At 44.6% G+C, this 27,266-nt stretch overlaps 1 long non-coding RNA gene and 1 pseudogene across 1 annotated transcript; both read left to right on the forward strand.

The window, feature by feature from the left end:
• LOC122130530 overlaps positions 1 to 25,423 on the forward strand; it is a 41,278-nt pseudogene extending 15,855 nt beyond the window's left edge.
• On the forward strand, positions 3,850 to 5,197 carry LOC122130531. The gene is made up of 3 exons (XR_006151916.1): positions 3,850 to 4,092; positions 4,170 to 4,233; positions 4,321 to 5,197. It is a non-coding gene; the product is annotated as an uncharacterized LOC122130531 (long non-coding RNA).
• Positions 25,424 to 27,266: the final 1,843 nt, after the last annotated feature.

Raw genomic sequence — 27,266 nt, forward strand, 5'->3', positions numbered from 1 at the left:
CGGAATGTGAAAAAACAGTCAGTAAAGATGCAAGGCAAGGGCAAAAACGGCTGTGGTGTCCGTGCTTCAGAGTGTAATGCCTTCTGATGTTTCTCTGATTGTAGGTTGAAAATGGGCACAATTTACAAGTCCACTTCATGAATACGCATCATCATCTGTAACATAGAAAAATATATATAATATATCTGAGATATATGTAAAGCATTAATACAGCATACATTATGATGAACTAGGTAGGCTATCTAGATCTAGGTTTCTTTAATAACCTACATTAAACATGATGAGAATAAATTTGGTAGTCGTTGATAATTCTTAATAGTGTCACAAGAATACAACATTAAATAATAGCCAGCAGCGCACATTTCATTTTTTTTCCGTTTTCTTACTGAATGTGCTACCATTTCTATGTAAGGAAACCTAAGCTTCTGCCTGGAACTATGTAAACGAATATATATCACCTCTCCTGATAATTTATTTGATTCAATTTTAAGTTGTTAGACAGTTGTCAGCATAGACATATATACATAGACGCCCCATTGTCTGCTTCAGAACGTTGCTGCGACGTGCCAACTCGCCGCCATCTTGGGGAGGTAATGACTGGCCAGTAAACACATGCAAGTGAATGGGGAGCTCCTGCTTTTCTGGATAAAAAGCACTATAGCGTTTACATTTCTCAACCGATTTCATTGATTCGTTTATATATTGAATTGGTCTATGATCTACGAGGAATACAAAAAAAGTTTTGTCTCCATGTTACTTAGAATCTTGATAGTAAGGCTATAAATCGCCACAGGCATATGTACATACATCATATATGTCTATGATAATCGCTGCTAGACGCTCACTGTTCTTGTGCTCCCACAGCTCATTCACTTTGAAATAACGGAAACGAAATCTAAATGATCGAAATAGTGCTTCTTTAACTACTAATATTGAATTTGACTATCATTGAGAAAAACGGAACAGAATCTGCAAATAGCCTAGCATAGCATACTCAAACTACTGACAGAGGAGGCAAATGTAAACAACCATCAACACCTGCTTTCTATATTTTATAGCAGTGAAATACACACATTCAAATATACACATTTTCGTACATATACACAATTTGATATAAGCATGACCAAGACCATGCATAGTTTTCTTTGCCTCCGTTATCGTACCTTTTCAAAACTTTTCTGTTAGCCATTTCTGATATGCAGTAGCTATGGTAGATACTAAAGGCTAGGTTCGTTATTGTTTCCATGGTAACAGGAGCCGTCTCCGTCTTCGCTTTTCTGTTGGCCATTTCTGATATGCAGCACACCGAATGTACGGATAAGGAGGATAACGGAGGGCAAGAAAACTATGCATGGTCTTGGTCATGCTTATATCAAATTGTGTATATGTACAAAAATGTGTATATTTGAATGTGTGTATTTCACTGCTATAAAAATATAGAAAGCAGGTGTTTGATGGTTGTTTACATTTGCCTCTGTCAGTAGTTTGAGTATGCTATGCTAGGCTATTTGCAGATTCTGTTCCGTTTTTCTCAATGATGGTCAAATTCAATATTAGTAGTTAAAGAAGCACTATTTCGATCATTTAGATTTCGTTTCCGTATTTCAAAGTGAATGAGCTGTGGGAGCACAAGAACAGTGAGCGTCTAGCAGCGATTATCATAGACATATATGATGTATGTACATATGCCTGTGGCGATTTATAGCCTTACTATCAAGATTCTAAGTAACATGGAGACAAAAACTTTTTTTTTATTCCTCGTAGATCATAAACCATTCAATATATAAACGAATCAATGAAATCGGTTGAGAAATGTAAACGCTATAGTGCTTTTTATCCAGAAAAGCAGGAGCTCCCCCATTCACTTGCATGTGTTTACTGGCCAGTCATTACCTCCCCAAGATGGCGGCGAGTTGACACGCGAGCCAAGGGCCAACGGGGCGTCTATGTATATATGTCTATGGTTGTCAGTGTTGGGGAGGAAGAACTAACTGGCTGATGGTCAAGGCAAGCATAAGTTAGCTACCCATTGAACATAACCATTTGAATAACTCGGCTTAAGCAAAAAACAACGCCTCCGAAACTGTTTTTGTAGGACACATGAGGATGAATAACTATAAAGGCTAGAGGAAATGTTTTCTTTAAGACTATATTACAACATCTAAGATGTCAGTTGATAGCTAGCTTTTGCTGCCATGGACTAGCTATCCTAGCTATCCTTTGATTATACTATTAAATATTTCGCTCAGCAATAATATCCACGAATCCAACCGTTATTTAATAATATAAAATAGTTCTATTCATTAGTGGTTCTTAAGTTTACTCACCACAGCGTTGGATGGTTAAGGAATTGATGCAAGCTCATCTTCCTCCGTGTGCTTTCCTTTGAACAAGCAGGTGGTGACGTGGTGAACAGAACTGGCGATAGGTGGCAGTATAGTGCATGCGTAGGCCAAGTTGTGTTAAATTGCTTTTTTTTGTGAAAACAACTACATGCTTGTTCATTTAACTTAGAATGAAGTTGAGTCAGTAAAAAACTTAGTATTTCTTTTTGTTTGGACAAATCCAATAGACTTTAGTTATATCAACATAACAAACACACTTGAAACAACTAAATTGCAGTGTCATTTTTTACAGTGTGAAGGCTCTGTGCTACCCAAGGGTGAAAGTCGGAACTGAGTATGTCACCAAGGGTCAGACTGTGCCACAGGTATCTCACATACAAGGTTGACTAAAGACCACAAGGATTTTTACATTGTTTGACAAGAATTGTACTGCCGGTATTTTCTTTCTCAGGGTTCACACCCGTTATCATTGACAACATTTCAAAACTTTTCAAGGACCTTTAATGAAATCTCCATGAATATTCACAAGCTAATAAATAAACAGAATTATATACTTTACAGCACAGATTGGGCCTAAACTCTGAATATATTTTAACTTGAAAGAAAAGTAAATAACAACCTTTTCCATTACTTTTCCATTAGACAGGCTATGTCAATTCAAGTAGAGACTGCATCAGGCACAACAAAACCATTATCCATGAAAGAGTACAATAACATAATTAATTTCATTAGACCTACATTCAACAAAATAATTATTTCTTGACTTTTCCAGAACTTTCAGTGACTTAACTGAATTCCATGACTTTCCTAGCCCTGGAAAATGGGATTTTAAAACTCCATGACTTTTCCAGGATTTCCATGACAGTGGAAACCCTGCCTTTTCTCATCATAGTAAGTAAGTAGTAATTCATACATATTGTTTTAGGTCAACAACTCAGTGTCAGCCTTGTCCAAGTCTATCTATGAGAGGATGTTCTTGTGGATGGTCATTCGTATCAACCAGATGCTGGACACCAAGCAGTCAAGTCAGTTCTACATTGGTGTGCTGGACATTGCTGGATTTGAGATTTTCGATGTGAGGACAAAATTATAAGATTCTTCACTAACATTATTTGTTTCTAGTGACTTAAGAGTGCCACTCTCAAATAATGTTTGAATATGTATCCAACACAGTACAACAGCATGGAGCAGCTGTGTATCAACTTCACCAATGAAAAACTGCAACAGTTCTTCAACCACACCATGTTTGTCCTGGAGCAAGAGGAGTACAAGAAAGAGGGCATTGTTTGGGCGTTCATTGACTTTGGCATGGATTTGGCCGCCTGCATTGAGCTGATTGAAAGGGTCAGTTTCAATCAATCCAACTAGCACAGTTAGATTTGTATAGTTTCATGATGTCCACTTTTATAACTAAGCAATCTTATTTTTCAACAGCCCATGGGTATCTTTGCCATCCTTGAAGAGGAGTGCATTTGTAGTGGGTTGGAATGAAGGTGCCTGTACCTTTAAGCCCGAGCTGTCTTGTGCTACACCTGACTGACGTCACTCAATGCGACGCTGATGCATCAATTATCAGTCTCGGAACTTCTTTAAAAGCACTGCGCTGGTGATAGCCAAGTAAGCGGCAGGACTGATTTTGGATCATCTATTTGTGTCCGTTGGTTCGTTTATCGTGGCATTTTCCTTCGTGGGCAACCACGAGCGTTGCAAGCCCAAGGCCGCTGTGCGGCTGCTTTTCCCTTTACTGGTACGTAGCTGCCTGCTCGGCTGGCTGTAGCTATGTTAGGTGGCTTTGTTTTTATTCGTGTTACTTGCTCTCATTAGGCTGCTTGGTGGTTTCGGCAGTACATTCCACTTCACGTGAAGTTCCGGTTAATCCCTGGCTGTGGTAGGTCACTCTTTTAACCTGTTCTTTAGCGTGGTCTAAATACAGATGCATTTAATATATGCCTCTGGTATTTTATGCTTCCCGCAGATTGTCGGCTGACGGCAAGAAATTGAGGCTGCCTTCCGTCACCAGCTGCTGTTTTGTTTCTACTTAAAGTTCCTTTTTGTTATATGTTTGTCCATTGATTACTGACCATTGTTGCACTGCGTGCGTGCTGCCAGCTCATGGTAACCTGCGGGTGTGCGTGCAGGTGTTGAGGAGTGTCGGTGAGGATTATTTTGCTTTCCTTTTAATGTTTGTAAGTCTCCATTGTCTGCATGTTTTGTTGTTTGTTTCCTTGTCCTCTCTGCCTGCTGTAAAACCCCACCAGTGGCGAACTTACCCCTGTGACTGGGCACCTAACACTGTGGCTAGTTGTTATTTGCAGTGCTCTTATTTTAAGGTGCTTGTAGTGCCCATTTGGGGTGTAATGTTTTGCTGTGCTTGACTGTGCTACTTCACATTCCTTTACTGCCCAATGAGTCCGACGGGGTGGGACGTCTGTTGGTCTCCAGAGGCTTGATTTGTGTACTAGTTGAACGTGTGTGTGTTTGTTTTCTGGTTGTCCTTTTTGTTGCAGGAGTTGGGTACTGTCAGTGTAACGGGAGCAAATGTCATTCATTTGAACACATGTTTGGGGGCGGGACAGCCGATATCGTTCTGTATGTTTGCTGTGTCGGTGTTCGTGTGACATCTCTCTACAGGTGTTCCTTATCTGCGGGCTGATTTGACCACCTACGGGATTGGCTGGGTAAAGGCATAAGAACAAACCAAGATCTCCTCTCAAGGCTCGCACCCGACTACGGGCGACAACGGTTTCTACACACGGAGGCGAGATCCGGAGCCAGCCGCCCTCTTCCCCGAGTCCTGGATGATTGGTCAGCACGGTGCCTCCAAGCCTCACCAGATTGTTCAACGCACTCAACGCCACGCCATAAAGGGAAGTAGCCCTGCTATTGCTTTATGTGTGTAAGGACAACTTCAACCGTGATCATTACATTTTGTTGCGTTTGATTATACACCTCCTGCACTTCCCCAGCACACAGAAGAAGCAGACGCCATCCGCAGTGTGGACGACTACTCCGAGACGAACTATTGTTGGTGTGGATTATGGTTTCCTGCTTCCCCAGCCTGAGCTGGGCTGCTAACGCACGGGGGAACAACGTCAGTGCCTCGTAGGCGTGGCCGACAGGCTCCCATCTGTCCCTCAACCTCCTCCTGGACTTCGGTTGGCTAGGCCGTGGGTTGGCCTCCAGCTGTTTGTATGTTGCACATGCTATTATAGTGCCAGATTGTTTGCATTTTTGCACGTACGTTTGCAGTGTCATTGTTTACACGTTTGTACATACAGTTACAGTGTTGACCTTCCTTGTAATTTGCACATAATGACTACCGTGTTGTAGTGTTTGCATGTTTTGCACAGACTGATCTCAGTGGGGATCACTGCTTAAAGTTTGCACATCTTGACGTACCACTATAGGGTTACCACATGGTCGGTTAGATTGCTATAGCCCTCTTTACAGGTTTGCAGATAATATCCATTCCCACTGTCGGCGCCTAGTCTAGCCACCCTGTTCAAATTGTGAATTGATGAGTTGTCTTTTTGTGTTGTTTCCTCTGCTAGTATTTTATAGGATGACCGTCCTGTTTTAAACGTTGTTAATACCAATAAAACCTTTTCATGAATACATTGTTGGTATTGTTGTGTATTCAAGGGTCTAACGTTTCAACCTGTCCGGTTACAAATTTGGCGTAGTGCGGCAGGACCCTTGACGTACACAGCATTATGAATAATGGCGGGCAGCCAATAGTAGCGGGGGCACAACCCCAAGTAGTGCCCACAATGATGCCATGGTTCATGAGTGGGCCATGGGTGCCAAAGTATAGCGGGGAAGGAGAACCATCCAAATTTCTAGATTGGCGAACCCAAATTGAGGCTTTTATTCGGGCCCAGGGGCTAAATGACGAACGGCGGGTAGACTTTTTGTTGAGCGTATTGGAAGGGAATGAAGGGTGGCGCTGTTGGCAGAGGCTGATCGAAATACGGATGTAAAGATTCTGGATGCCCTGGCAGGGCTGTATGGGGGCCAGCAACCAGTAGCCCTGCTGCGAGTACAGTTCTTTAACTGTAAACAAGAACCTGGAGAGGATGTGGGCACGTTCACTCTTCGGCTGCGGGAGCTGCATCACAGGTGGAGAGCAAGAGATCCCCAGGACGCGGGCTCGGATGACGAACTGCTGCGCACCCAGTTTTCCATGGGCCTGAGGCAGGGATTAGCCAAACAAGAACTGCAAAGACAGCTCAGAAGGGTCACAACGCTTACGTTTGTCCAGGTCTGTGCAGAGGCAAAAGCATTGGAGCGTGAACTGGGCCACACAGAAGAAACCCAAGTTTGCCCAACTGTTGCCACAACATCCAAGAGGCCCTCAACGGTCACCTCCGATTGGCAGCAAATGAAGGAAGCCCTCCGAGCCGAATTGCGTCAAGAGTTGACAGAACAGGTGAGCCTCCTAAGTAAATCCATCGTCGAACAGCTGCAAGGGCGTTTAAACATCACACCAGCCACCGGTACTACAGCACTGCCGGCCATGGGTGCAAACCCCCAACAGGCTTGGCGTCAAGAACATGACCCGAGACGACAGAGGCTAGGGTCTGCCCCCCCGGATAATACGTCTTACCAATGGGATGGCCAAGGGAGAGCCATTTGCCGCGACTGCGGGGAGGCTGGGCATATTCAGAGGTTTTGCCCACGGCGACGCCCGCACCAGCCGGGTTTTCGGTATCCCCGGTCACAGCAGGGCGAGTGAACCGGGAGGGGCCCCAGATCGCACCCCCACAAAGGCCCTCAATGGTGGGCAAATGCCCTGAAGTGGAAGTGTTTGTTCAAGGGCAACGGGTTCCATTTATACTTGACACTGGCTCCCAAGTCACCATGTTCAGCCAAACACTGTTCCAGCACTATTTTGGGGGGGAGTGCATACAAGATCCCAGTGGTATACCATGGCTAACCTTGAAAGCGGCCAATGGTCTTCGTATTCCTTATGTGGGTTATGCTGTCTTGGATTTTAGTATTGGGGGAATAGACATTAAGAAAAAGGGTGTGGTTATTGTGAGGGATGATTGTATAAACACAGAATATGGCCTCCTTGGAATGAATGTGGTGGCGGATTGTTGGACAGAGGTATTCCGTAGGGGGCATCCAGGAGTGACGGCATTTAAATCTGTGTTCTCTCCTCATGCAGAGAAGGCTTGGGATGCAGCTTTTGCCGCTTGCCAGAAAGCGGATACGTCGATGGGCCAGATGGAGCTACAAGGGGTGGCTAGACTCCAGCGGCAGTCCCCAGTGAGGTTACCTCCTACCACAGAGACTATTATCTGGGCACAAGTTCCACAAGCAGCTGGCCTACAGGATTGCCTGGTCCTGGTTGAAGACCTAGAAGACCATGGGCACGAATGGAGAGTGGCCAGATCGTTGAGCTGGACCCGTGGTGGGAGGGTCCCCCTGCGCATCTGCAACCCTAATCCTTTCCCGCTGGAACTACCTCAACGACGCCCCCTGGCTACAGTAACCCAGGTTGACCCCAGAGACGTACAAGGGCGGTCGAAGTTGGTGCTGCGCAATACTGGTCCCCAGATAGTTGAGGTCGATGTACAGCACGTAGGGCAGACTTCAACCGAGGAGCACCCGGCACTGGCACTACGTGGGGAGGAATTGAATGACTATCAACAAGCACAACTGAAGGCCCTCCTGCAGAAGTGGTCACACATATTCGCTGCACACGATGAAGATTTTGGAAGGACCTCAGTGGTCACCCACCAGATACCCACTGGCACAGCACCCCCAATAAGAGAACGCTACCGCCCTGTCGCTCCAAACCTCTACCCAGAGTTGAGGGCCTTATTGCAGGGCATGCTTGACAGTGGGGTGGTGAAAGAAAGCTCGAGTCCGTGGGCAGCTCCAGTGGTCCTGGCAAAAAAGAAAGACGGGTCGTGGAGATTCTGTGTGGACTACCGCAAGCTTAATTCCGTGACTCACAAAGACTCCTTTCCCCTGCCGCGCATTGAGGAGTCCCTCACGAGCCTAACCCAAGCCAAATGGTACTCCACGCTCGACTTGGCGAGCGGATACTGGCAAGTGGATGTCGCACCAGAGGACCAGGAGAAGACTGCGTTCACTACACCTTTTGGCCTCTACCACTTTGAACGTATGCCTTTTGGACTCTGCAATGCGCCAGCTACGTTTCAGAGATTAATGCAACGTTGCCTCGGCTCACAAGTGTACGATCACCTCTTGATTTATCTCGATGACGTCATAGTCTATTCGCCGGACTTCCCCACCCACTTACAACACCTAGAACAGGTATTTTCCCCGCCTTCAAGAACATGGCCTGAAACTACAACCACGTAAGTGTCATCTGTTACAGAAGCAAGTGGTCTACCTGGGGCATGTGGTTAGCAGTCAGGGTGTGGCAACCGACCCAGACAAGACGGCCATTGTCCGCGATAGGGCTGCGCCCACGACCGTCAAGCAAGTGAGGTCATTTTTAGGCTTCGCTGGGTACTACAGGCGATTTATCCCTGCTTTCTCCAAAGTCGCCGCTCCACTTCACCAGCTCCTACAAGGCCAGGCTAATAGACCTTCTGCCCCAATCCAGTGGACAGCTGACTGCCAAGTTGCTTTTGACAACCTGAAACAGGCTCTTCTTAGTGCCCCCATACTAGCTTTTGCGGACTTCCAATTGCCTTTCAAGCTGTACACAGACGCCAGCCTGGATGGCTTAGGAGCGGTCCTGGCCCAAGTCCAGGATGGAAAAGAGCGGGTCATAGCATACGCAAGCCATAGCCTCGCTCCGGCTGAGCGCAACGACAAAAATTACAGCTCGTTCAAGCTGGATCTCTTGGCCTTGAAGTGGGCAATTACAGACAAATTCAAAGACTACTTGTGGGGGGCCCAAGTCACTGTGTTCACAGACAACAACCCGCTAGTCCACCTGCAGACTGCACGACTGGGGGCAACCGAACAACGATGGGTGGCCCAACTGGCCAACTACTCGTACGAAGTACGCTACCGACAGCATGCACGACTTCAGTAGAACCCTGCCCTGGCTCAAACCTATGGGCGACGCGTCAAATAGAGGACCCAGACCTACGACTCCTCCAGGCCTGGAGGCTAGAGGCAGAACCTCCAGTCACCGGTAACCGTTCGGCCTTGTCCCCACAACTCCGTCGCCTGCTTCAAGAGTGGGACCATCTGGAGCTTCAAGATGGAGCCTTGGTGAGGCACGTCACTGAACCTGACACTGGGGCCCCAGTAAAACAAATTGTCATCATGAGGGCCAAGCTCGATCGATATGGGAGGAATACCACAGAGCGGCAGGTCACGCTCACGGCGACAAGATGATGTCCTTGCTTAGGAGGAGGTTCTTCTGGGTGGGAATGAGTGCAAGTGCCCGGGCATGGACCACCGAATGTACCACATGTGTGGTAGGAAAGCGGGGGCAACAACCAAAAGCCCCCCTGTGCCCCATTCCTTCCAGCTTTCCATTTGAAACTGTGGCCCTGGACTTTTTATCACTCGGAAGGCCCGCGGACCCTTACCAATATATTTTGGTCATCACGGATCTGTTCTCACGCTACGCACTGGCCGTGCCCACTAAGGATCAGACGGCCGCTACAACGGTGAAGGCACTGTGGACTGCTCTCATCCTCCCATTTGGCTGCCCAGAACGGATCCTCACCGACCGAGGGGGAGCATTTGAGTCGGCCCTAATGCAACAACTATGTGCCATGTATGGCTGCAGGAAGGTACATACTAACCCGTACCACCCACAGGGCAACGGGGCCTGCGAAAGGTTTAACCGCACAGTTCTGTCCCTGTTGAGCACAATCGAGGTTAAGCACCAGGCCCAGTGGCCAGTTCATCTTCCAGCCCTCCTGCAAGCATACAACAATTCCTCCCACGCTAGCACCGGGATGACACCACACTACGTCGTGTTTGGCCGCCACGCCAGGCTTCCAGTGGACATGCTACATGAAGTCGCACCACCTCAACAAAGAGCTGATCTAGACGGGTGGGTCCGAACGCACTATCACTCACTTCTACAAGCTTATGACTCAGTACGGGGAAATGCGGAGCGTCGTGTAAACTGGAACCAAAAACGGTATGACCGCAATGCCCGTACCTTGCCGCTGCTACCTGGAGAGAGGGTGCTAATCAGAAATGTTCGCCGTCGGGCTCAAGGTAAATTGGCCCCTCAGTGGCTCCCATTACCCTTTGTAGTCGTCTCCCAGCCTTACCAGGACCGGCCAGTATTTGCTATACGGCCAGAGGGTAAAGATGGTCCTATTCGAACAATCCATCGTAACAACTTGAGATCCTGTCCTGGTGATCCACCACCAACCAACCACACCCCTGCGAACCCACATAGAAACGACACCTGGCAACCAGAACCGGTTTGGCCATACATCCCACTGGCACGCCACCAACTGATGCCACAACAGCAGCAGGAACCCACAGCCGCACCGCTGAGACCGGCCGCAGCGCCAACGGCCTCCACAGCAACGCCACCTCCTGCCATTGCTCCAGTCGCCCCGGCCCCTGAAGCCCCTGTATACGATCTAGTAGTTCCTCTTAATGTACCTGTAGATCATGGCCCAACCCCTACACACCATCAAGGAACTGTAACGGGTACCCCACCAAGGTACCCAGCTCGCCACAATCGGGGTCAACCTCCAGCACGGTACCGCCCTGAGGATTGAACCAGACAGTAGTGCTCGGGACGACCACTGTAAACGAGGGGGGGAATTGCCACTTGGACACAATGAAGGCATTGTTGCAGTGCTCGGGACGACCACTGTTAATGTGGGGGGGAATTGTAACGGGAGCAAATGTCATTCATTTGAACACATGTTTGGGGGCGGGACAGCCGATATCGTTCTGTATGTTTGCTGTGTTTGTGTGACATCTCTCTACAGGTGTTCCTTATCTGCGGGCTGATTTGACCACCTACGGGATTGGCTGGGTAAAGGCATAAGAACAAACCAAGATCTCCTCTCAAGGCTCGCACCCGACTACGGGCGACAACGGTTTCTACACACGGAGGCGAGATCCGGAGCCAGCCGCCCTCTTCCCCGAGTCCTGGATGATTGGTCAGCACGGTGCCTCCAAGCCTCACCAGATTGTTCAACGCACTCAACGCCACGCCATAAAGGGAAGTAGCCCCGCTATTGCTTTATGTGTGTAAGGACAACTTCAACCGTGATCATTACATTTTGTTGCGTTTGATTATACACCTCCTGCACTTCCCCAGCACACAGAAGAAGCAGACGCCATCCGCAGTGTGGACGACTACTCCGAGACGAACTATTGTTGGTGTGGATTATAGTTTCCTGCTTCCCCAGCCTGAGCTGGGCTGCTAACGCACGGGGGAACAACGTCAGTGCCTCGTAGGCGTGGCCGACAGGCTCGCATCTGTCCCTCAACCTCCTCCTGGACTTCGGTTGGCTAGGCCGTGGGTTGGGCCGTGAGTACTGTCGAAAGGTGATTGGCCTTCGAATCCGTTCCCCCGTTAAAGTAGGGAATTGTGTATTTTAAATTGTGGTTAGACTTTCCACTGGCTGCCCGCAGTGTCACCATATTGATGTTGATTATCTTCATACCTAGGGCTCTGTGTTATAATACTATGTGGTGATCTTACCCGTTGGCTCATTTAGCTTCCAGCTGTTTGTATGTTGCACATGCTATTATAGTGCCAGATTGTTTGCATTTTTGCACGTACGTTTGCAGTGTCATTGTTTACACGTTTGTACATACAGTTACAGTGTTGACCTTCCTTGTAATTTGCACATAATGACTGCCGTGTTGTAGTGTTTGCATGTTTTGCACAGACTGATCTCAGTGGGGATCACTGCTTAAAGTTTGCACATCTTGACGTTCACCACTATAGGGTTACCACATGGTCGGTTAGATTGCTATAGCCCTCTTTACAGGTTTGCAGATAATATCCATTCCCACTGTCGGCGCCTAGTCTAGCCACCCTGTTCAAATTGTGAATTGATGAGTTGTCTTTTTGTGTTTCCTCTGCTAGTATTTTATAGGATGACCGTCCTGTTTTAAACGTTGTTAATACCAATAAAACCTTTTCATGAATACATTGTTGGTATTGTTGTGTATTCAAGGGTCTAACGTTTCAACCTGTCCGGTTACATCAGCAGGGAGGCCTTGGCACCTGGTGGTGGGTATCCGCATGTGTGTCTGACTATCTTTGCAGTGTAGGGTCACCCGGGTGTGCAGTGCAGTGTGTTCACGTGTGGTCCCTTGGACCCCCCTCCTAGACAGATTGCCCCCCTCTGGTAAGCCCCTCTCCTGCCTATGTTTTGTGGTGTCTATCGTGTCATTGTGTGTGTGATGACCAGCGGAGAATTTTTCCCGTAGATAAAAGAAAACCCATGTAACCTAATTTATGCAATAAAGAAATATGTTATTTTTGTAATAGAATCCTGTCTCTGCTTCATCCTTGCACGAACCTGTGTGCTGTGTATGCATATGCCACTGAATGATCATGTGCATTGAGGACTTTCAGTTAGCAGTGGTCTAATTCTAGTTCCTAAGGGGAGCATAACTCCTCTGGGTGGCGTAGTCGACAAGTGAAACTCTGATCATTCCCTGGCCCCTCTACACATTGTCCCCAAGGCCTCTGGCACCACTTTCAAGGACAAGCTGTATGCCCAGCATCTTGGAAAGAACCAAGCCTTTGCGAAGCCCAAGCCTGCCAAAGGCAAAGCTGAAGCTCACTTCTCCCTGGTGCACTATGCCGGCATTGTGGACTACAATGTTACTGGATGGTTGGACAAGAACAAGGATCCACTGAATGACACTGTTGTGCAGCTGTACCAGAAGTCATCAGTCAAACTTTTGCCTGTCCTGTATCCAGCTGCTGTTGAGGGTAATAACCTGTTCAAGTCAAAAGGCTAATACACAAAGAGTAATTATATTAGATTCTATGTATATAACTCAATTATCCGATTCATTATTTGTATGTCAACAGAGACTGGTGGTGCTAAGAAGGGTGGTAAGAAGAAGGGTGGCTCCATGCAGACTGTGTCCTCACAATTCAGGGTATGTGTTTTAATATCAAGAAGAAAATGATCAATCAATCAATAACTTTCCCAGCACAGTTAACTGTATGATTAAAATTGTATACATTCTTGCCTCAACAGGAGAACTTGGGTAAACTGATGACCAACCTGAGGTCCACCCATCCTCACTTTGTGCGTTGTCTGATTCCAAATGAAATTAAGAAACCAGGTAAAGGGCTTTTAGTAAATTAAGACACGTCCATTATTCAACACCTTGTATTTGCTTGAAAATTTTACATCTCTGTATTTTCACAGGTTATATGCAGAACCTCCTGGTCATCCACCAGCTCAGGTGTAATGGTGTACTGGAGGGTATCAGAATCTGTAGAAAGGGTTTCCCAAGCAGAATCATGTATGCTGACTTCAAGCAGAGGTAAACATACAACAATATACAACAATAACTTATAATACACACTTCATATATGTAATATATGGGGAAAATAATGTTTTTCTTATTATTGACAACAGATACAAAGTACTGAATGCCAGTGTTATTCCTGAGGGTCAGTTCATTGATAACAAGAAGGCGGCTGAGAAGCTCTTGGGATCCATCGATGTTAATCTTAATCACGATGAGTACAAGTTTGGACACACTAAGGTGGAGAATGTTTCTATCTTATATCTGTTATTATGGATAAATATTGAATTACATACAGCGTGTCCATTTCTGCTTTCAATCACACACCTCATAATATTTTGTTCTTCTCTTTTAGGTGTTCTTCAAAGCTGGTCTGCTTGGTACCCTTGAGAAGATGCGAGATGAGAAACTGGTTTCCCTGGTCACAATGACTCAGGCTCTGTGCCGTGCATACCTGATGAGGGAGTTTGTCGCGATGATGGAAAGGAGGTAATGTGTGATGTATTTGGTGGAATCACGCTCAACTAAATGATCTGCCATAAAATATAGCATTGCAGGTTTTTTAATTGTAACACAATAGGTTGTGTTGAATTAATTGCCAATCTCTTATAATTTAAAGTACAAACGTACAAAACTGAGATCATTTCCATCAACACAGATGTATATAAAAGACTGGACTAATCACTGTCAGTGTTTGACAGAATCCCTCTGATCTATTCAGTAAGCTTCAACACGGTTTAATCAACAAATCAACCTCTTTTGCAGAGATGCAATCTTCACTATCCAGATAAATGTCCGCTCATTCATTAATGTAAGCACTGGCCATGGATGAAGGTGTACTACAAGATCAAGCCTCTGCTTAAGAGTGCTGAAACTGAGAAGGAGCTGGTTAGCCTGAAGGAGGACCATGCAAAACTCAAAGACATGTTTGCAAAGGTTGATGCCAAGAAGAAGGAGCTTGAGGAGAAGATGGTGTCTATTGTGCAAGAGAGGAATGACCTGCATCTGCAAATGGCATCTGTAAGTGTATAACTGTACAACGGGTAACAATTCTTCACATCATTGCAATATTCAAATCACTAACCTGTCTGAGATTTATGATTTCAATACCAATCAGATTTCATCCTTTCATCTTGTATTTACGGTAGAGCTCTGAGACTCTCAACGATGCTGAGGAGAGGTGTGAGGGTCTGATCAAGAGTAAGATCCAGCTTGAAGCTAAACTCAAGGAGACAACCGAGAGACTGGAGGATGAAGAGGAAATGAATGCTGAGCTGACTGCCAAGAAGAGGAAACTGGAGGATGAGTGCTCTGAGCTCAAGAAGGACATTGATGATCTGGAGCTGACCTTGGCCAAAGTGGAGAAGGAGAAACATGCCACTGAGAACAAGGTTTATATTCTTTAAAAAAAAAAAAAGAATAATGTTTTACTTTCAAGAAGTCTTCGTGAGGTTTACTGGATATTGATATAAAACATTCTATGTGTAGGTCAAGAACCTGACACAGGAGATGGCCTCTCAGGATGAGTCCATTGCTAAGCTGACAAAAGAGAAGAAAGCCCTCCAAGAGGCCCATCAGCAGACTCTTGATGATCTCCAGGCAGAGGAAGACAAAGTCAACACTCTGACCAAGGCCAAGACTAAGCTTGAACAGCAAGTGGATGATGTGAGTTAAGGGCCTGTCTGTGTAAAGAAATGCACATATATCATTGTGCTACTTAATTACTTTATGCTTTGTATCTGCAGCTTGAGGGTTCCCTGGAGCAAGAAAAGAAGCTCCGCATGGACCTTGAGAGAGCTAAGAGAAAGCTTGAGGGTGACCTGAAACTGTCCCAGGAGAGTGTCATGGATCTGGAGAATGACAAGCAGCAGTCTGATGAGAAGATGAAGAAGTAATGTAGAATTCTATTAGCAACTAATGATTCATGCAAACATGTACTCCTTTTTTAGTCCTTTTTTGGTATAAGCAGCCGTTAACAACTATTTTAATTTAAAATTATACAGGAAGGACTTTGAAACAAGCCAGCTCCTTAGCAAGATTGAGGATGAACAATCATTGGGTGCTCAGCTCCAGAAAAAGATCAAGGAGCTTCAGGTTTGTTTCACATCTTCAGTACCGAATAGTGTTTACTATCATCTGCCTGTTCTTTCTTAGTATCATTTATTTCTTTTTAACAACCAATAGACCCGCATTGAAGAATTGGAAGAAGAGATTGAGACTGAGCGTGCAGCTCGTGCTAAGGTTGAGAAGCAGAGAGCTGATCTCTCCAGGGAACTTGAGGAGATCAGTGAGAGGCTTGAGGAGGCTGGTGGTGCCACTGCTGCTCAAATTGAGATGAACAAGAAGCGTGAGGCTGAGTTCCAGAAGCTGCGTCGTGACCTTGAAGAGTCCACTCTGCAGCATGAATCCACTGCTGCAGCTCTCCGTAAGAAGCAGGCTGATAGCGTAGCCGAGCTGGGAGAGCAGATCGACAACCTACAGCGTGTCAAGCAGAAACTTGAGAAGGAGAAGAGTGAATACAAGATGGAGATTGATGATCTTTCCAGCAACATGGAGGGAATCGCTAAAGCTAAGGTTTGTGACATGTAAACCTTAATGCTCTAGCTGACTCTAACTTCAAACAATATCATACTGCAAACAATGATACAAAACTTACATATTCTTGTACGTTTTGTATTAAATGTTGTCAAGTAAAATTGTAATAATTGCCATAAACATTTCTGACTTTTGTGTTGCTTATTAATTTTACTTTCACAAACAGGGAAAACTTGAGAAGATGTCCCGTACCCTTGAGGACCAACTCAGTGAAATCAAGTCCAAGAGTGATGAGGGTGCGCGCCAGGTCAACGACCTCAGTGCTCAGAGAGCAAGACTTCAGACTGAAAATGGTGAACTCGGCCGCCAGGTTGAGGAGAAAGATGCTCTTGTGTCTCAGCTGAGTAGAAGCAAACAGGCTTTCACTCAGCAAATTGAGGAGCTGAAGAGGCTAAATGAGGAGGAAGTCAAGGTACTGATACCTGTGAATGACATGAAGAAATTGGAGTACATAACCCACATTCTGTGAAGCCCTAAATGAACACCATTCATTGTTCCCAAACAGGCCAAGATTGCCCTGGCCCACGCTGTTCAGTCTGCACGCCACGCAGTGTTAATTTCGTTGACGAAAACTATGACGAAAAATATTCGTTAACGACCTTTTTCCCGGGACTAAGACGTGACGAAAACGGATCTTTATAAATAAAAACTATGACTAAATCTATTTTAACTTTCGTTGACGAGACGAGACGAGACGAAGATGTTGGTGGTTGACTAAGTCACAATTGTTTTTTTTTCTAAACTTGTATGCACATCATTGGTTGAATGTTGCCCGGTCCTGTATCTATCCCTCCTCCACTCCCTGAGATGCCCCGACATGCAAGTGACGCCCTAACAGACGTTATGATGGCTGAAGTTCAAGCACTCGGTACTGGAAAAAAAATAAGAATAGATATCTGGACAGTCTTTAATTATAACTTGACAGAAAATAAAACACAATGCACCGCAATAACCGGAGAGAAACCTTGTGGCTTCAAAATAGGTGGGAGGAACACAACAAGAGTCACCTGAAAGCGCACAAGACAACCCTGCCATTTATGCCAAGGTAAATGAGCTAGTAACTGTCAATGATAATTAGCTAATGTTAACTAGTTATTAGAATATATTTGCCAACGTTAAGTTAACTTCAAAAGGGCAGTCGAGTGTATATGTTGTGTCAGCTTGTACAACTAGCTAGTCATTTTCGATTGAAACCTCCCGTTTGTAGGCCGTAAGGTGAACACTGTTTTTGTTTCAACCCGCTCCACAGTCGCGCATCTACACAATCTTTAGCTCATAAAAAAGAACGAGTCGTGCTTAGCTACCAAAAAAAAGTTCGTCGCTGACTTTCCAGTCAATTTTTGGTGCGTCTATGTTTTATGCCGAACTAGTTTCTTCAGAGCGTAATAGGATCTTGGTCGCGAGTGCTGGCACTTTTCGACACGTGATCGTTCTACACCAATGAGGTAGCTGCTTTTTGTCAACAGAATGGCAAGATGGCAGCTCCCGTGGTTAGATTCAACGTTACCGATCAAGAGGAAAACACCCGAACATCCTCAAAAGTGGGCTAAATGGATTCTAAATAGTGCTGTATACATAGCCGCGTCCAAGAAGAACAATGAGGCAAATATACGATAATGTTATGCTTATGTTAAGTCATTTAGATCAAGTTTGACATACCTGGGAATACACCTTACTGACGATCTAACATGGACTGTGAACACCCAGCACACACTGAAGAAATCAAGGCAAAGACTGTACTTCCTACGTCAGCTGAGGAAGTTCAGAGCATCAGCACCCATCAGCTGTGTGTCCTGACAGCATCATCACTTGGTATGGGAACTGTACAGCCTGTGACAGCAGTACCGCATCATCAGAGCACCTCTCCCTACAGACCTACAAGAGAAGACTAGCCTACGTACCAGGGCCCAAAGTATTGTAAAAGACTCCTAACATCCTGACCATGGACTTTTCTAAACACTGAGGTCAGGCAAACGTCTTTGCTGCTACAAGACCAGAACAGAGAGACTGAGAAGGAGCTTCTTTCCTCAAGCATTCCGTATCCTGAACACACACAATGACTATATAAACAGCAATTACACTTTTTTTCACACTTGCACATGGACTGTACACACACTGCACTTAATACTCCCTCTTGCTATTTATGAAAAATATTTCTTGATCTTTCTTTCTTCACACTCGCACAGAAAAAGCTTAACACCAAACGAAATTTCACTACATGCTTTACGTAAGTATTTCTATGTATGTTTGTATCAATAAAAGGCAGTAATTGTACTTATACCAATGACCATTTGTTCGTTCGTTCATTCATTCATTCACAAATGAAAACAACACTGATGAACCATAAAAACAATCTTTATGAAAAATATGAAATATGATATATAAAACTGTACAAAACTAAATAAGAAATAACAGATTAAGGACACTCAGTCCTCACTGTCAGTGTCAGGACAGTTATCTTCCAGTTCCTCAGTTTCTTTTGTGTTGGCACAATTACAGCAACGACATAAGTCTGTGCAACACAATCCTGCAGAAAAACAGGAACATCTGCCTGTCTCACAGGCACCTTTGCAGCCGCAGTCAGGGGCAGGGTTTCTGGTCATCCAGGTGATGTGCAAGGTCCCATCCTCTATTTGCCAACCATATCCAGCAGGTGATGGAGCACTTATATTTTGTTTGAGACAGGACCTCATTATTGCAGCCTAGTAGTTTCCCCTTTTGCAATGCTGATGGAGGGCATCAGCAGTAGGGGGAATGCATAATTCTGGCAAGGCTGATGATGCTATACAGAAAGCCTTGTACCTAGCTTCATTTACATTATCGGCAGCTGGCTGATCATATAAGTGGCATACATACTGGCAAAGAAGTGCAAATGTTGACTGCTCCAAGTTAAAGTTAGTACCTAAACTTGTAAAAGCCTTTAGGTACTCATCTTTCTCACATGCAACAGAAAATGTCTTTCTTTTTCCTTTGCCATAAAAGGCACTTGTGGAGTCACACCCAGAGAATGTGTGAATTCCGATCAAGGCTGAACACACACTGGTTCCGAGAGCTGATGACACCTTGGTAATGTCAATGATACGTGTCCTGTTGCCAGTCCCTGTGAAAACATATAAACTGCATGGCAAATCTGTCTGCACACTTACAGCAATGACTGCCACATCAGTGTCAGAGCTCTTGATAATGACAGCTTTATGCTCCCGTGCAGCATGTTGTGCATGTAAAAACACCCTTGTGTCACATTCTTCATGATCACACTGCAGGTCTTCAACAACACAAACAGACTGTACACCCTCCTTAACAGTCACACAGTGACATTGATTTGTATGTGCAAGCAGAGGTTTTTGCCCACTATTGTAAGGTCTGCATTTTTCCATACAACATACAGGAATTCGGCAAGTGCTTCCTTATTTGTTCCTTCTGAGAGAAACTTTTTCCATTGGGTTGGGGTCCTCTGATCCGGGCCAAAGATTTGCATGCGTTGTGACCCTGCATCAGCTCTATACATGACTGTTCTAGGTTTTTGATACTGATGGGGGAAATCACGAGTCAGCCTCTTCTTCAACATATCCTGTCTGCAACACAACAAAACAGTGACAATTAAGAGTCACAGGAGTATCATGAAAAGCAGAGAGTGGTGAAGGTGGTACAAGACATTACAGTCTAGAACCTATCTGCCATACAGCACATTTAACACCAAAGATGCCCAAGAAAGGCACACAACATCACAAACCTCACCACACACACGCACGCACACACACACACACACACACACACACACACACACACACACACACACACACACACACACACACACACACACACACCTTCTCTTTGTTGCCAACTGGTACATGTCTGTGAAAACAGCAAGACTTTAAAACAGTTTCTCAGGCCTGTCACACACATGTTGTGTAAAGCTAGACTTGCACATGACAAATAATAAGATTTGAGAAAAATGCATTGCAGTTACCTGTAGTTTGAAGCATCAAGACCTTCATTTGCTTTCACCAGTTCAATGAAGGCCTTCCTCAGCTGGCCCATTCTCTGCACCTCTTGGTTGACAAGCAGCCTTTGGCGAATGATCCTATCACAGAATAATTTATAGCTGACATCAAACGTGGGCTCATTCCTAGAACATATAAATGAGAAGGAAAGAAATGAATAAGGGTTGTGATTGTGTGCACATACAACAGAATGCAGATTGAATGTTTACTTATATAATGTTAAGTTAGTAGCTCCTTGAAATGCAATTTAATAAACAACTTACTGTTCTTTCTCTGGTTTTTCAGGCCTCGTCAAAAAACCTGGTGTACTGATTATAACAGCCTTTGTGGTACTGCACCTACAGAGCCGAGCCACGTTTGTAGGCTTGTCCTGTATGTATTCCATCGTGTAGTGGTGAAATAATGTACCTCTTCGTGCTTGACTGAAGTAATATGCATAAAACAATGTTTGTTTTTTGATTTATTAAGACATTCCGGTGTATTTTCTTCGTCTTCCGTACTGCTCGATGAAGGCATGGTGGACGCCATCTTGCAACTCTGTTGACAAAAAGCAGCTACCTTATTGGTGTAACATTATCACGTGTCGAAACGTGCCGGCACTCGCGACCAAGATCCTATTACGCTCTGAAGAAACTAGTTCGGCATAAAACATAGACGCACCAAAAATCGACTGGAAAGTCAGCGACGAACTTTTTTTTGGTAGCTAAGCACGACTCTTTCTTTTTTCTGAACTAAATATTGTGTAGATGCACGCCTGTGGAGCGGGATTTGATTTCTAAAGGACTTTTCGTGGTTCACCTTGCGGCCTATTGGCTAGGCAAATGAGTTCCAAAACGTTTAGCTAGCTAACGTTAGCTAACTATGAGGTAGCATAGCTAAGTTATACTAGCTATCGATTGCTAGCTAAGTTATACTAGCTATCGATAACTAGCTAGTAAACGCATTGCAGAATGGACTATAGGACAGGCCACGCATGACATTAATCAAGAAAAAATAAATGAATACGTGATTGGTTTACATATCCTTGTCTATTTATGCAATTGTTATTATCATTGGCATTACTTTCAACTCTCAAACTATCTGTCTAGCTAAATATGTTGGTTATCAGATTGCACAGCAATTCATATGGAGGATATGTGGTTGATTTAACTAAGGCCAGGTAGGCATAGTAGTTGTATTGTGTTATCACATCATTTGAATCTTCAAAATCTAGACTTGATATTCTCTTATATTTTAATGAGAATACTGTTAAATTATTATTTACGTTGAATTCATTGGAATTCAGCTGTAGGCATATACCAGGAGATCTGTATTTTAGAGACTAATTGCATCCACAGTTTAAGTACTGCAAGCTTGACTATTATGCAGTTGTAGACACAACACAAGGGGTCCCCGGGCCTGAGAAGGGAAGTAAAGGAGTTTAATGTGGCTATAAGATGGACTTTTAAATGTGACTAAAACTAGACTAAAATGTAATGAGACTTCGTCGACTAAAACTAGACTAAAATGTTCTGAGTTTTCGTCGACGAAAACTAGACTAAAACTAAGGAGGATAAAAATGACTAAAAGTGACTAAAACTAATATGCATTTTCGTCTTAAGACTAAGACTAAATCTAAAATAGCTGCCAAAATTAACACTGACGCCACGACTGCGACCTTCTGAGGGAGCAGTTTGAGGAGGAGCAGGAGGCAAAGACTGAGCTGCAGCGTGGCATGTCCAAGGCCAACAGCGAGGTTGCTCAGTGGAGGGCCAAGTATGAAACTGATGCCATCCAGCGCACTGAAGAGCTTGAGGAGTCCAAGTATGTACCAAACAGGCAAAGAAACACATAGAATGTGGGTTGTTATGTTTACATTTACATTTACATTTAGTCATTTAGCAGACGCTTTTGTCCAAAGCGACGTACAAGGGAGAGAATATTCAAGCTACGAGCAATAGAACCTGGTGTAACAATAAATAAATACTACTTTACATTAGAAATATAACAAAATGAAATAAAAAGAAGGAAGGAGTGCAGAAGTGTAACTGCTGTAATTGCAAGTTACGCACTAGTCGAAGTGCCAGTTAGGACGGGAAGTGCTCTCTGAAGAGTTGGGTCTTCAAAAGCTTCTTAAAGGTAGAGAGGGACGCCCCTGCTCTGGTAGTGCTGGGTAGTTCATTCCACCAACGTGGAACTACAAATGAGAATAGTCTGGACTGCCGTACTTGCACAGACGGCAGTGCCAAACGACGCTCACTAGAAGAGCGCAGCATCCTGGGTGTAACATTTGCCCTTACAAGAGCATTTAGGTAGGTGGGAGCAGAACCATCGAGCACTCTGTAGGCAAGCATAAGTGACTTGAACTTAATGCGAGCAGCTACCGGCAGCCAGTGGAGCTCAATGAGTAGCGGGGTGACGTGTGCCCTCTTCGGTTGGTTGAATACCAGACGCGCCGCCGCGTTCTGGATCATTTGTAGTGGTTTCACCACGCAAGCCGGCAGGCCCGTTAGGAGGGCGTTGCAGTAATCAAGGCGTGAATTCACCAAGGTTTGCACCAGCAGCTGGGTGGCATACTGGGTTAGGTACGGCCTGATTTTGCGGATGTTGAATAGCGCAAAGCGGCAGGACCTAGAGACAGAGGCAATGTGGTCCGTGAAAGTCAGTTGGTCATCAATAATGACCCCGAGGTTTCTTGCTGTTTTGGATGGAACAAGAGACAAGGAGTCAGTATTGATGCTGATGTTGTTGATGCTTATGTTGTCTACTAAAACCTGTCGACGTCCTCTAACTTAAATCGATTGCATTATCAGGAAAAAGCTTGCCCAGCGTCTACAGGAGGCTGAGGAACAAATTGAGGCTATCAACTCCAAGTGTGCTTCTCTGGATAAAACCAAGCAGAGACTCCAGGGTGAGGTTGAGGACCTCATGGTGGATGTGGAGAGCCAATGGTCTGGCTGCCAACCTTGACAAGAAGCAGAGAAACTTTGACAAGGTTATACCTCTATCTGGAATGTTTGTGATGTTGTAGGACAAACTAGCAATCATATTACATAATATGGATTTTTGGTAGCATTGTCTCAGATGTGAAATTAACCCAACCACACACACTGTTTTTCAAAGGTTTTGGCAGAATGGAAGCAGAAATATGAAGAGGGTCAGGCAGAGCTGGAGGGTGCCCAGAAAGAGGCTCGCTCTCTCAGCAATGAGCTGTTCAAGATGAAGAACTCCTATGAGGAGGCTCTTGACCAACTGGAGACTCTTAAGAGGGAGAACAAGAATCTCCAACGTAAGTCAAGATGGCCTTAAAATACTTCCAAATCAAAGCTTGTTAAGAGAAGCTAAAAACAAAATGTTTTATCCCGGAATACAAATCAATAGTACATTGGTAGATGCTGACTTTGTGTTAAGGGTTTTAAATGTCTCGTTGCAGAGGAGATCTCTGACCTGACGGAGCAGCTTGGTGAGACTGGAAAGAGCATTCATGAGCTGGAGAAGGCCAAGAAGACTGTTGAGACTGAGAAGGCTGAGATCCAGACTGCCCTGGAAGAGGCTGAGGTACAAATACAAAATCCAACAGGATGGAGTGAAGAGATTCAATAGGACATCTTAATAAATTAAGCAATTGGTCAGATCTTAAAATTCTATGTTTTACACTCTATTTAAAAATAGGGAACTCTTGAGCAAGATTCTCCGTGTCCAGCTTGAGCTGAACCAGGTCAAGGGTGAGGTTGACCGGAAGCTTGCAGAGAAGGATGAGGAGATGGAGCAGATTAAGAGGAATAGCCAGAGGGTGACTGACTCCATGCAGAGCACCCTGGACTCTGAGGTCAGGAGCAGGAATGATGCCCTGAGAATCAAGAAGAAGATAGAGGGAGACCTTAATGAGATGGAGATTCAGCTGAGCCACGCCAACCGCCAGGCTGCTGAGTCCCAGAAAAGTCTGAGGACCGTCCAGGGTCAGCTCAAGGTCAGTAGTATAAATATTCAGTGTTTTGATATTACAGTGCTCATACCAATGAAGCAAACACCACACATTTCTCTGTCAACCAGGATGCTCAACTGCACCTTGATGATGCTGTCAGAGGACAGGAAGACATGAAGGAGCAGGCTGCCATGGTGGAGCGCAGGAACAATCTGATGGTGGCTGAGATTGAGGAGCTTAGAGCTGCCCTGGAGCAGACAGAGAGAGGCCGCAAAGTGGCTGAGCAGGAGCTGGTAGATGCCAGTGAGCGTGTTGGCCTCCTGCACTCCCAGGTAGAGAATAAAAAAAGGTTGTTTAAACCGATACATTAAACAAACAGTTCCAACATTAAAAATATAACTGAGGTTATTTATTTCTCCACACTAGAACACAAGTCTGCTAAACACCAAGAAGAAGCTTGAGGCTGACTTCCTTCAGGTCCAAGGTGAAGTTGATGACATCGTCCAGGGCGCAAGAAATGCTGAGGACAAGGCCAAGAAAGCCATCACTGATGTAAGTTTTTTTTTTTAAAGTACTGTTATTTCTATTATTTAAAAATACCCTATTCTATCATATAGGCAGCCATGATGGCAGAGGAGCTGAAGAAGGAGCAGGACACCAGTTCTCATCTGGAGAGGATGAAGAAGAACCTGGAAGTCACGGTCAAGGATCTGCAGCACCGCCTGGATGAGGCAGAGAATCTGGCCATGAAGGGTGGCAAGAAACAGCTCCAGAAACTGGAGTCCAGGGTAGGTAACACAATATGACTCTGAATGAATATGTTTAACTCATCATAACAAAACAGGGCTCAGTATCTGAAATGGAAATATTTTTCATGTTAAGGTTCGTGAACTGGAAGGTGAGGTTGAGGGTGAACAGAGACGTGGTGTTGATGCTGTCAAGGGTGTCCGCAAATACGAGAGGAGGGTGAAGGAGCTCACCTACCAGGTAAGAAAGCTCTCCTCTTCCTCTAGAACTGAATGCAAAATCTAAGAGGGGAGGACATTTCTTGACAAAGTTTTTTTCTCTTTAGACTGAGGAAGACAAGAAGAATGTTACCAGACTGCAGGATCTGGTTGACAAGCTGCAGCTGAAGGTCAAGGCCTACAAGAGTAAACGCAGATCTAACTTCAACTATATATGTCTATGACTTGAACGGTGCAGAGATGGACTGTTGCAGGATGTAGATGTGTCCATTCTATTCCACTATAGCTATATCAACGTGATTGAGTTTAGTGCTTATTTATTTATTCACTTACATTTGCAGTGTTCGTGTACATTACATTTAGTCATTTAGCAGAACTTTTGTCCAAAGCGACGTACAAGGGATAGAACAGTCAAGCTACGAGCAATAGAGACCTAGTGTAACAATAAATACTACTTTACATAAGAAATAGAAAAACGAAATAGGAAATAAAAACGAAGTGCAGGAATGTAACTGCTATAAGTGCAAGTTAAGCACTAGTCGAAGTGCCAGTTAGGAAGGGAGGTGCTCTCTGAAGAGTTGGGTCTTCAAAAGCTTCTTAAAGGTAGAGAGGGACGCGCCTGCTCTGGTAGTGCTAGGCAGTTCGTTCCACCAACGTGGAACTACTTGAAAATTCTGGATTGCCGTACTTGCACAGACGGCAGTGCCAAACGACGCTCACTAGACGAGCGCAGCATTCCGGTGTAGTCCTTTTATTTATTTTATGACATCACGGTGCCTCGTAGAATAATGACTATAGGCCTACATGTGAAACGTAATTGTTAATGATACTTTAATCCGAGGATCTGTAGAGTTGATGTGAACGCAATCACCAACGATTTCTCACAAATTAATTAACACGGAGAGTTTTCTTAAATGCGATTCCTCAAAAAACCACAAGATGGCCCACGGGTCCATCTTGTGGTTTTTTTAAGGAATCGCATTTGAGAACTCTGGCCGAGTTACGACTGCTATTTCGAGTTCGGAAAGTCTTCTGAAGTTCAGAGCAAATCCCAGATGAGAGAACTTTCATGAATGCCAAATGTTGTCCTAAATCCAATTCCTCTTAAATTCCTCTTAAATTCCTCTTAAATTCTTCTTAACTGCGTTCGAGAATGAGGCCCATTGACTCTTGTTTTGTTGTTCTGTATTAATTGCACTCAATTTCATATACAACAGGAGGAACAGGCCAATACTCACCTGTCCAAGTGCAGGAAGGTTCAGCATGAGCTGGAGGAGGCTGAGGAGCGTGCTGACATTGCTGAGTCCCAGGTCAACAAGCTCAGGGCCAAGAGCCGCGATGGCGGAAAGGTAAGATAATGTTTTCTGAACAAACATTACAATTATTTCACCAATAAACTTTGAAAATGAAAGTGTCATTGATTTTTATTTGTCATCTAGTTAATTGTTCTCTTTTAAAGGGCAAGGAGGCTGCAGAGTAAAACCTCTGAATCCATGTCACTTTCATCTGGATTAAGAAATCCTGGTTAATGTGATTATTCCAACAATGCATACTACCTAATAAATATTTACATATCTGAATATGAATCTGAATGTTTGTCTTTTTTCACAAGTTCATTCATTTACTTTAGTCAGGGGGCTAATTTTCCTATGACTTGATAACTGGACTGTAGTTTTTTCTATAGGAAGCTGCCTCTATCTTACCTATTAGATTCCACATTCACAAGTCATATCACAGTCCTTGGTACTTCTATGAGACTGCTTTAGCTGTTGAACTACATCAGAATTCTAACACTGCAGCAGACAATGCATGCAACTCTTTACTGGTAAACAGTTTCCACATCAGAGAAGGTCTGCTAACGTCCAACCTTGAGATCATATTTTGCATACTGAACTAGAAGGGCTTCATCCTAAACTGCATGTCAAGCACAGGCATCACATATGAGGGATTTCAACAAATTTAATTTAAAATGTGCAGTTCTGATATTTTACATCTCCTAGCTATGTTTTTGTTTGGCTCTGCCATCTCT

The sequence above is a fragment of the Clupea harengus genome, unplaced genomic scaffold, assembly GCF_900700415.2.
Source record: "Clupea harengus unplaced genomic scaffold, Ch_v2.0.2, whole genome shotgun sequence".
In the NCBI taxonomy this organism is placed as follows: domain Eukaryota; kingdom Metazoa; phylum Chordata; class Actinopteri; order Clupeiformes; family Clupeidae; genus Clupea; species Clupea harengus.